Source organism: Aphelocoma coerulescens, chromosome 4 (genome assembly GCF_041296385.1).
Source record: "Aphelocoma coerulescens isolate FSJ_1873_10779 chromosome 4, UR_Acoe_1.0, whole genome shotgun sequence".
In the NCBI taxonomy this organism is placed as follows: domain Eukaryota; kingdom Metazoa; phylum Chordata; class Aves; order Passeriformes; family Corvidae; genus Aphelocoma; species Aphelocoma coerulescens.
Genome location: NC_091017.1, coordinates 4,847,873 through 4,860,552, shown reverse-complemented (window position 1 = coordinate 4,860,552; position 12,680 = coordinate 4,847,873). Strand labels below are relative to the sequence as shown.

General features: G+C 41.2%; 1 protein-coding gene across 7 annotated transcripts in view; it reads left to right on the top strand.

Annotated features, from left to right (window-relative positions):
• The first annotated feature begins 730 nt into the window (after nucleotides 1-730).
• The window catches only part of TNIP3 (TNFAIP3 interacting protein 3), a 53,406-nt gene continuing 41,456 nt past the window's right edge, over nucleotides 731-12,680 (top strand). For 2 of the 7 annotated variants that reach the window (XM_069012065.1, XM_069012060.1), the window contains exons 1-2: nucleotides 733-845; nucleotides 4,328-4,466. The gene's annotated coding sequence lies outside the window, so the exon portion shown is untranslated. Of the gene's footprint in view, nucleotides 846-2,203; nucleotides 2,238-2,313; nucleotides 2,411-3,061; nucleotides 3,125-3,386; nucleotides 3,406-4,327; nucleotides 4,467-12,680 lie in introns of those variants that run through there. The other 5 variants (XM_069012066.1, XM_069012063.1, XM_069012061.1 and 2 more) reach the window with 5 other exon arrangements.

Sequence of the window (12,680 nt, the reverse complement as noted above, 5' to 3'; positions counted from 1 at the left end):
AATTTGTATTCCATCAAGTCTGATTATCAGATTATGACCTGCATTTCCAGTCCTTATTTCAGGCACCCTTGGAAAGACCTTGCCCACTCTACTGGTTACATTAGGCTTGCATGTGTATTTATTGTTTCTGAATTGACTTTATATCTTGACATTTCTCAGGCTGCTTATTGACATATTTCCATTATAATATTTTTTTCTTTGACTTTACAAATTTCTAATTCCTAGGAAGTGAGGCCTCTCAGTAATGTGCCAGCTGCACTGGGACAGTTGATTTTTCTTGCATCAAATAACAAGTCAGTCTTTATTGTACAGATGACAGCTAAACTATGGCTTATGAAAAGGTCCAGTAACTTTCTTCTGGGAGTCTGTAAAATACACTCTGTGTAGTGTCTTTTGTGTGTGTGACAACAGAAATGTAGTGTTCTTCTACTTCTTCCCTCTAATGCATGGTTTAGTAGATACATCTACTAAACACCCAGTTTAGCTATTAGTGAGTTCAGTCCACAGCTGAAGAATCTTAAAGATCATGCAACCTGAGAATAAACAGCTAGAAAATGCTTAGTGTCTCCATGGGTAAAGTATAAAATATATCCTCCTAAATATCAATATGAAATATCATAATAAAGTTTCAGCCTCAGACAGACGTGAATTTTGGAAGAGCAGACACGTAGCAACAACACATCTGAAAGCAATCTCTTTGGCTGCAGCAGCTCGGTGGGGTTGTTGTGGCCCCGCTCGGGCTGTAGATGGCATCGTTGCTGCACATGAAAAGCTGAGCTCTTCCAGTCCCCCCTAGGGGAATTGTTTACGGGCGTTTGGAAGCATGGATTTGATGGTCGGATTTGGTAAGGGTTTGATAGAGTTCTTCTTTCCGTAGGATTAGCGGGAAACATGGAAAGAGGTGTTGGATTATTGTTTTTTTTCCTTTGTGAAATAGTGCTTTGAAAAACAGTTGGAGCTCATGAGTGACTAAGGACCAATGGTATAAACAACCCAGTCAGAATTGGTTTTAATGTTTTGTTTGGGTTTTTTTGAAGTCATATCTTAGATGTTTAATTTTCATCTACAGGTCATCCCTTTGGCTTTGGAACACTTGTTTTCCAAAACAAACAAATACCACTCTTAGGTCTCTCTTGGTTTTGAAGCTGAGCATTTGAAATACAAATTAGTGAATGGATCTGCAAAAAAGTAATAGAGATCAAGGCTCTTTGAGAGACTTCAGACAAGTTATTTCCAGACTCCCCAGAGTGTACTAAAAATCCTGTAGCTGTAGGCATCCCCCTTCCCAAATCTGGTGATATAGTGGAGGGAAGCCAAAGGGGAAATGGAAAGGGGAGAGAATAAAGTGTTATTTATTAGCAATCAGAAGAAATCTCAGTTCCTAAATGGTGAACTTAAAAATATAAAGGGTCTCAAAAAGTGGTGTTTTTGTTACAGTCTTCACAGATACTCATTTAAACATTTTATGTACGCACAAAAAAGCCTCTAAATTCTCAAAGGGAGTGGAAGAACTTTGCTGTTAAAGTTTAAAAAGAGCAAAAAATACCCTTGTGCAGGGAAACAAATTTAGCAGCCTGTCAGGATCAGCTGTAAAATACAAGTCTTGCCATAGTGATTTAAGTTAAGGCTCCACAAATAGTAGGGCAAATGAAGAAATGATTACGTGAACTTGTTAAGAGTATAAATGGAGGATAAGAATCCTGGATATCCAAGGTAACACAAACCATGAGGAAAAGTGGAAAGTCTTTGTTATAATTTGCCCATGAAATGATAATGTTTTTTCAATAAGGTATTGATGTGTGTTCATAAAGTCTGAAGTCGAAGAAACCCACTTTACTGATGAGGGGGGAGGAGCACAGAAGGATGTAGCCACAGAAGTGGTTGGTTTGTTTGCAAAGTAACCTGAACAGGCAAAGGAACTTTCTGAGTTTACAGTAATCAGCTGTTTTAAATGGAAATATTTGATAATCATGTAAAAAAACAAGGCAAACACTGGCTTTTTTTCTTTTCTTTTGAAGGAACATATTAATGTTTGTTTTCCTAGCATGTGGTATTTTCCTCTCAAAGTAAATTTACAGAGCAGCCATATTATTCCTTCCTGATTTTTCTCATATATTTTGGAGATCCCAAATGCTCCTGGAACTTTGTTCCTGGAAGCTGTGCTGCAGCTGTGTGTCTGCCAGGCAATAGGCAAAGTAAGTCCTCACACCTGGTGTACTTGGGTCAGCTTGGAGCAGGTGAGTGCTGCGTCAGTGATGTGCCTCTGTTCACCTGTGAGTAATTATGTCATCTTCTAAGGCAGTAAATCCTACTGATTTAGAGATTTTGAAAAATTAGGCACTGGAGTGTAATTTCTGCATGAGAGCTGTATCAAAGATGGTTTTCAAATGTTAAGCAACCTTTCTCTCAAGTGAGATCTGGTTTGGTTTGTTTTTTTCAAGAAAGGGAAATACAGGGGGTGGTAGAAGGGAGGATATATGGAATATATTCTTAATCCAACACAGTAGTTTTGAATTCATGCTGTGTTCATGCAGTGTTCAATCGAAAGGGCTTTAAGTGATAACTCTAAATGAGGAACAAGCACACCATTATATCTGATAGCAGGTTTTTGCAAGACATCTGTGTAGCTTTCAGGGTTAGGAGTGAAAAATGGGCATGAATGATCAAAATAAAATGAGACAAGACATCTTTTCTGGCATTAGCGTGGAACTGAGGCAGAGCTGATGATTGATCTTGTTTGTTTCTCTGTATTATGGTCAGTTTTCTGAGGTAGTTCATTAAAAGTTGATGGCTGAAGTTGTCTGCATTTCCCATTGATCTGTGTGTACGCGGTTCATTTACTGTTCAAGTCATTGCCTTGCTGCTTACAGAGCACAGCTGAAAGGCCCCCGCTGCACCAGGACTCTCCTGCTGGGGCATTAACTCCTTCTCATCCGGTTCCAAAGCTGTCTAACATGTTTCCTAGGAAGGGGGAACATGGATAGGGAAGGGCGTTCGAGGAGTATTTTGGCTGATGCATCTCTAGTGACACCTTGTGGGATGTTTCACAGACTCGCCTACAACTTTTTTGGGGAAGGAATAAACTGCAAGGCTTGTTGTGCAAAAAGCTGCCCAAATACTCCAGGTGGGATACACTTAAACCTCTGCACTCACCTGTAATTAAAAATAAACTGTAGAGGTAAACTTTCTCATGTTGAAATTGTCCTTCCTTAGTCCACTGAGGTCTTAAACACTTCACCCTTTGTGGATATACAGATAATGCTATCTAGAAATAAAATTTATCTTTTAGAAATAAACATATTTGGATTCACTTCAGAGTGAAACAATCAGAAGTGGGAATGTTGTGGATCAGTTGCAGCTGGTGTGATTTAGGTGGACTCACTACCTAGCTCCTGCCTGCTAAAGGTTTGATGTGCTGAGGAAAAGCTGGCTGGGAAAAATATCTTAAACAATTGAAAAAAATCTGTTAAAAAATGAGTATTTAGAGAACTTTAATCAGTATTTCACTATCCAATAATTCGTTTATAGAACCTTCTGGCGATTTTTACCTAATTGGAGGGACCTTTTTTCCTGTTTACTGGAAATCCTGTGATACTGGATAACTGTTTTGGCTAGATGTATTGGAAGATTTGTTTCTTGTTGCTTGCTCTCATTTTGTGGAAATGGCCAAGTCTGGGGATAACCAAAAGCCCCTGTAGACTGCATAAAAAATGGATCTCTTTTATGTCCTTAAAGTTCTATGCTGGTTGCAAGCTTCACTCATCTGGCATTTCAGCCTGCTGCCTTGCCCTTCTTGTCTGAAGATGAATCCCAGCTAACCCTGGGGGACCAGAGCAGGTTTTTTTGAGACAGACCAGTTTTTTTTAGAAAAATTTGAACCAGTTTTACTGCTGGGCCTATGGTGTGGAGATTATCGTGAGGGAGATGTAGCAAGATAAATTGCTACAGGAAGAGAATTTCGGAAAGAGGACTGAAAAGAGATTTGACAAAGATTTACTGTTTCTTACTTGCTCAGAAGAATATTTCTTCTGCCTGTGCTTAATTATAACGAATGGAAATTTAGCTTTATCCTTTACTGACTGAGAAGGAGGAATTGGAGACTTCCAAGAAAATGCTGTGGGTTGTCTTCCAGCACAGCCCAGCTGTACTGATCATTTTTTTCCTTTGTCTAAACACTCAGCCTTTCCTTCCCTTGAATGCCTTGTGCCTCTGGCTTTCTGCCCCTCCCTTAGCCATTGCAGGCTTCTGTGGAGCTGTGTGAGCAGTCCTTTAATTGATGCTCTTGATTTCATTGACAGTGTACTTTGTTTCTGTGTCTTTTCCCTAGATGCAAGCACTAAGCTGAGCCTGAGAAAAGTAAAAAGAGGTTTCTAACACCTGAATCTCTAAGTCTGTCCAGAGGACCTGTTCTATTCAAACACCTTCCCCAAAACTCTGCTGTGAAAGAATGACAGTTTTGCAAAGGGGTGAGTTTGATCTCCTCTAATTTATATAGTTATTAATAATATACAAACAAATTGGGGGGGAGTGTTGGCCAGGTCTTCCTCTGCAGCTCCTGTGGAGAAATGAAGCTGTTTTGTACCCCTTACATTGCTTTCCTTTTAATTCATGTATATTGACACTGCCTGCTTACTTCTTGCTTTTCATGCCTGGCATTTGAAAGTGAGATATTTGAATTGTTGCTCAGTTCTGTGGTGTTTTGTTTTCATGTTAGAGCACAGGTAGAGGGCAGAGGAAGAAGACAGATTGACCCGCTGATGTTGGTTCCTGTTCCCATCTCTCTGTAGTGAAGTAGAACTTCTGTAGCCAAACTCAGGGCAGAGATGATACCTATAAGCAGCTCAGTCAGCAGTGATGCCTCTTGTTGGGGGGCTGAGTGCAGGAGGGCCATGAAGCTGTGCAGTTTTCATTCTCTCCTGGACTGAAGCAGACAGAAGTTGTGACTTGGTGAAGTAGCACTGTGGTTCAGTGGCAGAACAACCCCAGGTTCAGGCTCTGCCTGCTGATCTTTCCCTAAAAACGTGATGTCACTGCCGACTTCCTGGTGTGCCGGCCAGAGGCTCTGAGAGCCTCACCCACTGGGCAAACACCTAGTTACTAAAAATCCTAATTGCTGGCATCTGTATTCAAGGCAGGAGGTGGCCCCTTCCTATGAACAGCCTACGTATGAAACAACCCACGTAGTTTGCAACCACTCTCCTGCCTTTACTGTGCAGGGGAGTTTATTTTTACTAGAAACAGTAATTTGAAAGGTGACCTTCATACTTACTGAAAGCAGCAGACGCTTGGCTCTGACTCATGGAAGGAGCCCAGGTATTGGGGAATGGCTGCTGCCTGGTAGCATTTCCCTCTACTGCCTTGTTCAGCAGTTAAACCAAGCCTAGTTCTGTGTTCTAGGTAGAACACAGAACCATATTGTAGATGATGTGTATGATGGTTCTGCCCCTGCCAGAATCCAGAATTAATCAAAAACTCCAAAATCGTTGCTGGCTGCTGAAAGCAGCTGTGTGTTGGCTCAGCTGGGTTTCAGAGTGAAGCCTCACACTCTGGTGTGTGTCTGGTTTCAGTTTCAGAATAACAAATCCAGTTTGGATCATGAGCCTCCAGCTGAAATAAAAGCCATTACTTTTTTTCTGTAGTTGTATCACCTCCCTGAGGAATCCTTGGTGTCCCTCTTGCCTGTGATCTTCACTGATTTTTGCCTTCTGTGATGCTCATTGGTGCTTTACTTCAGTAGGAAATCCCCTTTTTTTAAAATGCCTTGTGATGAGTCACTGCTGCTGTTTGCCTCAAACTGAAGGGGATTCCAACTATGAAATTGTATTATTGCTAAAATAGAATCCTGTTCCATTGCGTAGGTTGCAGTTGAAAGCTGAGGAAGGTCTGGGGGAGTTGTAGGGTAAGCAAGCAGTGTTGCTGCTAGTTTGTTTACTGGGGGACTAATGGCAATTCCAGTAACAAGTAAGCACCTTAGAAGTCTAGGAGATCAAAACCAGTCTCTAGCTAAAAAGCAATTCTGTATCTCTGCAACTCTGCATAAAGAACCAAAAAACCACCCCAAACCGTAGTAGTTCATGTGTTTATAGCACTAGATACTAAGGTCAGTTCAGCAAGAGTGTAGTTTGGTTTGAGCTTTTTTGTGTGTGTCTGTGTATGTTCGTTATGGATTCAAAATTGAATTGCTTTAAGAATGGTTCTTTTAGGCGTGGAAGATGGCTTTCAGTTTTCTTCTTTCATTATAAATCTGACTGTCCTCATATCTATATTACTGTTGGTTTAGCCCTGGTGCTTTAAGCTGCAATATTCTGAAACCATCGTCTATCACTTTCTTTCATCTGAAGTAACTGCTGCAACTCTCTGTCATGCTGGAGTTTGGACCCATTCCCAAATTGCTGTGTGTGCATACAGGAGATGGAGGTTGCAATTTGAAGTAGGCCATGGTCCTGTCTTCTCATGTCTGCAGAGGTGTGCAGGCAATCCAGGTCTATCCTCTGAACGCTTACTTTGCACCTTCTTTCAGCTCTGGATTTCCTTCCTTATTTTCAGAGTTCACTTGAGAACTTCTACAGGCTACAGTAAAACAACTCCTCAAAGCACGAAAGGAACCATTTAAAGGCATTTTGTATCAATGTGTTCAATATTAAGGTCTCTAAGGCTGTGGTTATCTATTGAGATATGGTGGTTATTGTGCATTGAAAAGGACCATGAGGCTGCTGATAGCACCACAGTAACACTAGAGTTTACAGAGTCTCACTACTGGTTTTACATCATATTGCTGGAAAGGAAATAAGTTAATAAAAGCCACAAAGATGTACAATTTCCCATAGCCTTTGACTAATGCTGCAAGAAAGAGAGCAGTTAAAAAACCACTCTGCTGAAGGTGGGGGGATTTCCTTAGGAAGAATGCTTGGAACAGGCCTTGCTCTGAACCAGACCGGGAGACAGTCAGTTCCTAAGTTCCTGACAGGAGTGCCTGTGCTGAAAGGGAGGACACAGCTCCATCCCTCAACTCCCAAAATGCTTTTGCATTTGCATCTCTTCAAAGGTATTTGATACTGAAGACTCAAAATCCCATAGCAATGCCCTAAAATGCCTGGTTTGTTTAGCTGCAATCCTCTCTGGTAACAGGACCAAAGGAGCTGGGCTGCCCTGCAAGTGCTGGCACCCAGGTTCACCCATGTCTGTGGTCTGGCTTGGATTTAAGCCTGGATTACGTGTGGCTGCTGGGAGCTGACTGGCTGAGTGCACTCTTGACAGTTCATACAGTGTTTAGGTACACAGTATGGAGTCTGGTTGGTTTGGAAAATTTGGACATGACTGCCTTTGTTACTTCTAAAAAGGGAAAAAGAGTCTGTGCATTCTGTAGAAACTTTGAAAATGCCACAGCATTTATGTAGTGAGATCTCTACCTAGACAATTACCATGGCACTTTGATTAGCTGTGAACTGCTAATATTGAATACAATTTTATTTCTGTGACCATTACTATTTTTCTCCTGAGGTAAAGTCTCATCCAAGTAATCCTCTCATATGTATTCAATTGCTTTTCATTGTCCATCTTCACTTTGCAAAGGCTGAATATACTTTTTTAGGAGTTTGGGTTGAACTAAACTTGAGTGCTTGCAAACATTTAGAAGACTTACAAGTAGTAATTTATCAGACTCGCTGGCACTCTGCTGTGGTTTAAGGCTTCCTTCAAAGTAGGATGCACAAAGAACTGCAGAAGCTTAGAGTAAGGTCATGATTAGTAGGTGGATAAATATCCCTACCTTATAAAATAATCCTCAGTGTTTAATGTTTTTTTCTAGGTTGTAATTGCTGGGAAAGTACAAAAGGGAAGTAGAACTTTGTTTGCTACAGCATTTTAGTGCTCCAAGAACTTTGGTTTTTTCCTTCTTTTTCTTTTTAAAAGAAAACAGAAAATAAAAAAATACCTTATTTCCGCTACAGCAAATGGCTTTTCCTTACATAATTTATAAAAATCAATCATTTTAGCAACTTTTTTCTTTACTGTTCAAAGAAGTTTTACATTTTTCTTGATTGTTCCCCAATGCCTATATATTGCCTCTGTCTATGTTTTATGAGTAAAATCTAAATAACACAAGGGTACAGTTTCCATAAAATTAAGGTCATATGAGGTGGAAATAGCAGCCTAAGATCAGGAGTTCCTTCATTTTTATAGTCCTTTCTTTTGGTAACAGGAAACAGCTCTAAGGCAGTTTGCTTGTGGGATATATAGGAGTGTTTGCATTTATAGATTTGTGTATGTGTCTACATGCTTATGTGATGGAGAGCTGCCTTAGGAATATTTGGATCTGGCTCCTGACAGCCAGAGAGCTCTCTCTAGTGTAGTTATTAGCTTTACCACACACTTGGACAACAATATTGCGGAGTTGTAAGCAGATACTACTCTTGATTTCACAAAAAGGGAAAATTAGATTCATATGCTGCATGGGGAAAGTGGGGCAAACAACTTCTGCTTCAGTGTTGTGATGAATGCTGGTGGTTGTGGAAAGGTCATCAGATCCTCCAGAGAAGCTGGGAAAGAGTACAGTTCTCATCTGAAATGTAGATGTGTCACCTCTCACCATCTTCCTCTCCGCCAAAGTGCCTTTCCTCCTGTCCACCAACAACCAGGATACCTCCTGTGAAATACCTTTGCTGCTCTTTGTCCTTGGTCAGCTGCAAACCCAGGTTGAGGCATCTTGCTCTATCCAGCCACCTGTACTGATGGCAAACACCACCTCTCACTGGGTACATAAGAATTACTTTCTTTCTTCCTTTTCTTACTTTCCTTCCTTTTTCCTTTCACTTTTAACCCAGACTCATGCAGCTGTTGTGTATCACCTTATTCTATCCTTAGCCCTTTCTGTGGAGGTATCCACTCTTCTGGGTGAACACAGCTCACTGCACTCCTTGCTGCTGAGATGAAAATCAGAGACCAGGGAAACTTAGTTTTGTGGTAGATCAGCTTGTTGAGAAAATTCTAAGTCCTCTGAGGTCTGTGTCTGATTTTATTTTTGCAGTCCAGCCAAGAAATAGCAAAAGGCAGGAAAGTGTCTGCAACTTGCAGGTTTTGGCAGTCCCTGAATCTGGGTGAAAATGCTTTGCTTCCTGCAAAAATACCATGTCTCTATGAGGAAAAGGTCACTTTTCTGTCAAACCACTAAATGTTGCTTTAAGATTTTGTTGTCGTAGACAGTAGTAAATTTAGGATAGCTTCATGGTTGACTTTTCTCTCTTGTTAATTGGCAGGCAGGTGAAAGTGTGTATGGAGAGGAAAGAAACCTCTCTGAAGTTGGTGCAGAATGAGAAAATGCTTTCTTGGTGGATTTACACACTGCTTAAAATTAGGTTTAATTCCATCTTGGACTAGAATATAAACAGTGAAGTATTTCAGTAAAAAATGTAGTGGTAGAGACCAGTGGGTGGGCAACCAGCTGAGAACAAGGTGGCCTTATTCCCAAGAAAAAAAGATTTGTAGTCAAACCTCCCTGACACTAAGCTGCATGCTTAAAGTTTGTGGGAGTGACAAATGTGATGGAAGGGATGTTCTGCTGGAGCCTGCTGCTGGCCTGATGTAAAGCCTGTTTTCATATTGATATTCTATCAAATTCATGAACATCTTCAGGAAAATCCAGTGAAATAGCATAATATATCTGAGTAAAAGTAAAGAATTGATAGAATCACCATCTAAGACCTCATAAAGGAGCTGTGGCATTTCCAATTTTTCCATAAGGAAGGGAGAATTTGTTGTGGGTGGTCTTCCGTTCACGGCTAAGCAGTAAAGCCACACAGCAAGCAGGAACAAAATGGGTGGGAAGTGCCTTGACTTTTAATACATCTCAGGCAAAAGCTGTTTTAGTCCAAACTAAAATCAAAGCAGTTCACTAAAATTTAGGGTAGAGCTGGGCAGCAGCATCTACCTCCCTCAGAAAGTCACTTCTGTGAGCACAAAAATATATTTTAATAGTGTATGAAGTGTGGATAAGAGGTAACCTCACCTTTAAGTGTTTAGTTCACCTCAAAAACCTGACAGCTGAGACTGGCTGTCTCACTGCTGCTTCTTGATCTGGGGCATGTGAACGTGTTTAAGCATATAGAACTAAAAAAGAGCAGCCAACCTACTTGCGAGTGAAGCAGAAGAGAGTATTTTAGCTTGTGAAAACCCTGAGTGCGTGGGAGCAGTTCTCGTTCGTGCACCAGAGAGAGAGGAGGACAGCTGCAGACAGCCAGGGAGTAAGACTTGTGTGGAGAACAGCAGGCTGCCTTGTTTCAGCAGAATGAACTCCTAATGCCCCAAGTGTGGTATCAAAGTGTCAACTTCAAGCCAAATCTCAGAACATTTCTGGACAGCAAATCTGTCTTAAGCTGCCTCTCCAGAATACTGGAGTCCCAAAGTGTTTTGGGTACTTTTGAAATTGCCTTTTTCCCCCCCAGTCCTCTTTCTTCTTTGTAGTGGTCTTTTCTCTCCTGAATAATACTTACATGGCAATTAAGCCCTTTACAAGTCACCAAGGATCTGGTACTTTAAGCTGTTGTCTTTGCATTATATTAAATTTTCTCTAACTCATTTCCTTCTTTTTCCCCCATGGAAAGCCCCTAAACAAGCAGTTCTTCAGTGGACAATAAAATAATTTGAATGGCAACCATCCAACCTGGTCTTTTTCTAGATAAGTGGTTTGGTTATGCATAAGAAGCAGTGAAATTTTTATTATTCAGTTATGTGTGGTGTAGCCAAAGGGGTTTTATTCTTCTGAATGGAGGCAGTGGGAAAGTCAGGTAAAAAGGTGATTTCTGCTGTACCCCCACAATTTTCCACTGGAGGTTAAAAGAGAGGGTTCCCCCTTCAATTTTTCCATTGACTGCTTTTCTCTGCTTCTACAAAACACTTTGATGTGCCTGCTGTGCTGTGCTGAAAATGTCAATACTTTCATATCACCAATGTTTACAGGAGTTAAAAAAGAAAACCCTCTAATTGTTTGAGTCAGGAGGGCTATGAAGCCCTCTCCCTGAAGGGAAAGGAAGGGCCCACGTTTTCACCTCCTCTTCTCTGGAAGCAGGAAGGATGCTGTGCCCTGTTAACCTCTTCTGCACAGGTAGACCATCACATCCCTGCCTGTTCCTGCCTTGGGCATGGCTGGTGCTTGGAGCAGCCCAGCAGAACGGGAAATGTCCAGGCTCAGAAGGACTCCAGTTAAAATATTTGTGTTTTGCCTTTTATTCAGGGAATGCTTACCAAAATCAGTTGTCTTTGGTCACTTCTCTTAACTCATGGAAGGCACCTGACCTTAGTCTTAACAGTCCTGGCTTTGCCTTGTCCTGCATGAGGAGAAAAGTGGCTATTCCTGGCCTCCCTGGCAGAAGCCACAGTGCTTCTGTGGAACAGGTGATGGATAATAAACCCAGGAGCAGCACACATGCAGAGTTTTAAGTAAGCCCCGTCATTGTTGAGCTGACACATGATGACAAAATGCCAACCATGCCTTGAACTCTTTCCAGTCCCATTGCAATTAAGCATGTTGGTCAGTCCAAAGCTGAAAGCTGTTTGAGTGCAGTGAAAGCCAAAACCATAGAAGGCTAAATTCACTGTATTCTACATGAATGCATTGCTGAGTAATATTTAATGCTGTTCCCTTCTTACTCAGTCATCCAGTGGGAAGAGCATTTCCCCTCAGAGGATGCTCTTGGCTTTGATTTCTTTTGCTGCTTGGATTTGAGTATGTGTCACTCACCTCCCAAGACACTGCTCCAGCACTTTGCTACTGAGCCTTTGCTGGTGGGTTGCTTTCAAATGTCCCCTGTTGAGGCTGTTCAGTTTTTTCTAAACGCTTATATAGAATGAAGAAAGAGATCAGGGTAAGAAAACCTGACTGATGTGGAGCTGACTGTACAGGACGCTGTTCTGAGAAGTGGAAGATGTTGGGGTGCTGTTGCATTTTTTTTTTTTAATTTATTTTAAGCAGGCAGCCAGTAAATCTGAACTCTTGTTGGTAAATGTGCAAACCATCAAGCTGAAGTCATTAACATTTTGTCTGAGAAAGTGACAGCAAATTCTTCATCTGTAGTGGAACACTGTTATTGCAAAAGACTGGAGAAATCACCCTGCATCTCCAGCAGTTAAAACATTTATGCAGGAGGTACAAACACAGTTAAACTCCCTTCAGGGAAAGGCAGGGGAAAGAATTGGACCTTGGTTTCCCACATCCTGATTCTGACCTGTTGTTTCCTCTGTTGCAATTGCAAATGTCTCCAGAATAGTTTTGTTTGAACAAACCTGGAGTGAATTGAACATGAATTTGCAAATGACTGCTGTCTGTGTGCATGTGAGAAGCTGAGTGTAAATGCTTTGACAAAAAATGATCCATCCTGCTCTCCTGAGCAGCTGACATATTTCTGCTAGGAGCATGGGAATGCTCTCAGGGCAGTTAGATAATGAGTGTTACAACAGCAATCTCCTAAAAATCTCAGCAGGGTTTTAGTCCTTGGTGCAGAGCTGCACAGGTTTTGTTGTCATCAAAACCGAAACTGATACAACCATCAGACTTAGAGATGAGTGTTTTTCTGAGCTTACCTATTGTGAATCTTTCACTTTTAGGTGACAGCATGATAATGTTAATTTTTATCATCTGTGAAACTTGATCAATCAACCCCTGTGTGCAGTGGGCTATAGCCTGAAAT